At 58.2% G+C, this 4,698-nt stretch overlaps 1 protein-coding gene across 1 annotated transcript in view; it reads right to left on the bottom strand.

Annotated features, from left to right (window-relative positions):
- The window catches only part of LOC109364428 (bromodomain-containing protein 4-like), a gene marked incomplete at its 3' end in the record, with an annotated part of 25,909 nt that overhangs the window by 1,912 nt on the left and 19,299 nt on the right, over positions 1-4,698 (bottom strand).

Below are 4,698 nucleotides of genomic sequence, written 5' to 3' on the forward strand. Positions count from 1 at the left end.
CGCATTTTGGGTCCCCAAACCCACATCAGGTTGGCACATTTTGGGTCCACAAACCCACATCAGGTTGGCGCATTTTGGGTCCCCAAACCCACATCAGGTTGGCACATTTTGGCACATTTGGATCCCATCTGCATGTGGGACGCGTGGAGGACCCCCTTCCTGGTCCCCATCCTTTGGGGAAGTGCCTGGCAAACAACACCCAAAGTGATGCTCATCCTGACCTCCTCCACGAGCTGCCTGCACCAAGAGCAACAAAAACAACACCCAAAATTGTGGCACTGACCGAGCACAGCGCTCAGCCCAACCCCTGCTGCAAAGCTTTGGGACCCAAATCTGGGTCTTTTTCACGTGGTGAGGAGTGGGAGCTCCCCCCAGGCCCAGCACCAGTGGTGTCAAGACCCCAAATTTGGGATCACTGTAGTGTGATTGTGTTGGAGAGAAGTGGTAGCACCCCCAAGTTGGTCAGCACCCAATGGGGAGTGCCTGGGACCAACACACGTTGGCCAGCACCCAGCAAAAGGTGTCTGGTACCCAACACACCTTGACCAACACCCAGTGAAGGGTGTCTGGTGCCAACACACGTTGGCCAACACCCAGCAGAGAGTGCCTGGTACCCAATAAATGGCCAACACCCAGTGGAGAGTGTCTGGGACCAACACACGTTGGCCAACACCCAGCAGAGAGTGCCAGGGACCCAATAAATGGCCAACACCCAGTGGGAGTGCCTGGGACCAACGCACGTTGGCCAATACCAAATAGAGAATGTCGGGAACCCAACACACGTTGGCCAACACCCAGCAAAGGGTGTCTGGTACCCAACACACAGCCAACACCCAGTGGAGAGTGCCTGGGACCAACACACGTTGGCCAACACCCAATGGAAAATGTCAGGAACCCAACACATGTTGGCCAACACCCAGTGGAGAGTGTCTGGGACCCAACACATGGCCAACACCCAGTGGAGAGTGTCTGGGACCAACACACGTTGGCCAACACCCAATGGAGAATGTCAGGAACCCAACACACGTTGGCCAACACCCAGCAAAGGGTCTCTGGTACCCAACACACGGCCAACACCCAGTGGGAGTGCCTGGGACCAACACATGATGGCCAACACCCAATGGAGAATGTCAGGAACCCAACACACGTTGGCCAACACCCAGCAGAGAGTGTCTGGGACCCAATAAATGGCCAACACCCAATGGAGAATGTCAAGAACCCAACACACGTTGGCCAACACCCAGCAAAGGGTGTCTGGTACCCAACACACGGCCAACACCCAGTGGAGAGTGTCTGGGACCAACACACGTTGGCCAACACCCAGCAGAGAGTGTCAGGGACCCAACACATGCTGGTCAACACTCAGCAGAGGGTGTCCAGTATTCAACACATGTTGGTCAACACCCAGTGGAGAGTGCCTGGAACCAACACACCTTGACCAACACCCAGTGGAGGGTGCCTGGTACCAACACACGTTGACCAACACCCAGCAAAGGGTGCCTGGTACCAACACACCTTGACCAACACCCTGCAAAGGGTGTCTGGTACCAACACACCTTGACCAACACCCCGCAAAGGGTGTCTGGTACCAACACACCTTGACCAACACCCCGCAAAGGGTGCCTGGTACCAACACACCTTGACCAACACCCTGCAAAGGGTGCCTGGTACCAACACACCTTGACCAACACCACGCAAAGGGTGCCTGGTACCAACACACCTTGACCAACACCCAGGGGAGAGTGCCTGGGACCAACACACGTTGGCCAATACCCAACAAAGAGTATCTGATACGGACACACGTTGGCCAACACTGAGAACAAGCCCAGAACCCAACGGAGAATGTCCAGCAGCCAACACGAGTTGGCCGAAAACCCCAGGAGTGCCCCATCCCCGCAGCAAAGCGCCCTCGGAGGACGTGGAGACAACGCCGAGCCACCCCTGCGTCACCAAAGGGTGCAGGGTCTGCGGCCACGGCTCCTGCTCACCGGTCGAGTAGGGATCGGGCTTATGGTGCCGTGGTGAGGGGTGATGCTGGATGACTTGCTGAGGTTTCGCCGGCTGCGGAGGCTGCGGCGGCGGCGGCTGCGGGGGCGGATGCTGCTGCGGAGGTGGCTGCGGTTGGGGGATGTGGGAAGGGAAGGGCATGGGTTGCATGTGCATGGGCCTCTGCTGGGGTTGGTGCTGCAGCTGCTGCACCGCGGGGTGCGCCGGAGGCTGCAGGGGTGGCTGGGGCTGCGACTGGACCTTCACTGAAGGGAGAAGAGGAGTCTGCGGCTGCACTTTCTGCAGCTGTTGAAGGTAGAGCTGCATCTGGCTGGTGCTCAGAGGCAGGCTGTGGTGAGGCGGGGGAGGCTCCTCGTCCTCCAGCAGGACTTGGGGAGGCTGGGGCAGAGGCGGCTGAGGGAGCATGGGCTGCTGGCTGATGGCTGGCGAGACGGCCGGCGGGCGCGGAGGCTTCGGGGGCAGAGCGGCGGCGCGGTTGCTGGGTCTCGAGGGCTGCTGAGGCAGAGCGTTGTGCAAAGCTGGGGAGAGACGGACAGGGAGCTCGTGAGAAAGGTGGAGAGCGACTTTTGGCACGGTTGGATGGCGGTGGTAGGATGAGGGGGATCGGTTTTGAATTCCAATTCTTTACTCAGAGGGCAATAAGGTCCCGGCGCTGCTGCCCAAAGCTGTGGGTGCCCCATACCTGGAGGTGGCCGAGGCTGTGGACGGGGCCCTGAGCTGCTGGGGGGCACCCGGCCATGGCAGGGGTCAGCCTGGGGGGGCTTTGGGTCCCTTCCCACCCAACCGTGCTGCGATCCCATCATTCTACGGTCTGTAAGGACCCTTCCAACCAAAGTCGTACCATGATTCGATGGTTCTGTGACCTTTAAGGACTCCTTACAACCCAAACCCAAGTCATCCTACGGTTATCTGACCTTCAAGGACCCTTTGAACCCAACCCAATCCATTCCATGGCTCTGCGTTCACTAAAGACCCTTCTAACCCCATTATTGTAAGGTTTTATCATCTTTAAGGTCCCTTCCAACCCAGACCAGTTTGCGATTCTACAACACTGCCATCCAAGATGGTACCCAACACCTCCAGCAGGACACCAACCCCACATCCTGGCCTTGGCCTCATCCTCCCACCCTGGATTTGTGGCTGTGGATGCCCCAGCACCCATCACAAGGTGCCAGCACACAATGCGGGGTGTCCAGCACCAAATACAGAGGGTCCAACACCCAACCAAGCATCCAGAACCCAACGCAGAGCACCCAGAACCCAACACAAGTTGGCCAACACCCAACAAGTTGTCCCAAACCCAACGCAAGGTGCCCAGCACCAAATGTAGAAGGTCCAACACCTGACACGTGGTGTCCAGCACCCAACACAAGGTGCCCAGCACCCAGCCCAGGATACGCAGCACCCAATGCAGAGCACCCAGCACCCAACAAAGCACTCAACGTAGAGCATCCAGGACCCGACGTGGGGTGTTCAGCATCCAATGTGGAGCATGCAGCACCCAACCAGGTGTCCAAGGCCCAGCGTAGAACAGCCAGCACCCAATGCGGAAGGTCCAGCACTCAACAAAGTACCCAGCACTCAACACAGAGTGTCCAGAACCCAAAATAGGGTATCCAGAACTCAAAGTGGCACCTCCAGCACCCAAAGCAGACCCAAAGCACCCAATGTAGGGCATCCAGAACCCAATGTAGGGTATCCAGAACTCAACGGGGCACCTCTAGCACAGTAAGCAGAGCCCCAGAACCCAAAGTAGGGCATCCAGAACCCAATGTAGGGCATCCAGAACCCAATGTAGGGCATCCAGAACCCAATGTAAGGTATCCAGACCTCAGCGTGGCACCTCCAGCACCCAAGGCAGTGCCCCCAGCACCCAAGGCGGTCCCCCAGAATGCAATGTAGTGTAACCAGAACCCAATGTAGGGCATCCAGAACCCAACGCAGGGTATCCAGAACCCAACGCAGGGTATCCAGAACCCAACGCAGGGTATCCAGAACCCAATGTAGGGCATCCAGAACCCAATGTAGGGCATCCAGAACCCAATGTAGGGCATCCAGAACCCAACGCAAGGTATCCAGAACCCAATGCAGGGCATCCAGAACCCAACGCAAGGTATCCAGAACCCAACGCAGGGCATCCAGAACCCAACGCAGGGCATCCAGAACCCAACGCAGGGTATCCAGAACCCAATGTAGGGTATCCAGAACCTAATGTAGGGTATCCAGAACTCAATGTGGCACTTTCAGCACCCAAGACAGTGCCCCCAGCACCCAAGGAAGTGCCACCAGAACCCAATGTAGGTATCCAGTAGCCACAGTGGCACCTCCAGCACCCAAAGCAGCGCCCCCAGCACCCAACGGAGGGTATCCAGAACCCAATGTAGGGCATCCAGAACCCAATGTAAGGCATCCAGACCTCAACGCGGCACCTCCAGCACCCAAGGCAGTGCCCCCAGCACCCACGCTGCGCTCACCTGGAGGCGAGACCACCGCATGTTGGTTCAGGTGGGGAGGAGTGCTGTGCTCGGGCGGCTGGGGAAGATGAGGCGGCATCTCGGGCTGAGGGAGATGCATGATGGGCTGAGTGAAATGCGGCATAGTGTCGAACATGTTCCCCGGGAGAGGGTGCTCCATGACGGGGACCTGCGCAGGTACGAAGGGAGGTGGGGAGGACTTCATCGGCGGCGGGGC

The sequence above is a fragment of the Meleagris gallopavo genome, unplaced genomic scaffold (assembly GCF_000146605.3).
Source record: "Meleagris gallopavo isolate NT-WF06-2002-E0010 breed Aviagen turkey brand Nicholas breeding stock unplaced genomic scaffold, Turkey_5.1 ChrUn_random_7180001856826, whole genome shotgun sequence".
In the NCBI taxonomy this organism is placed as follows: Eukaryota; Metazoa; Chordata; class Aves; order Galliformes; family Phasianidae; genus Meleagris; species Meleagris gallopavo.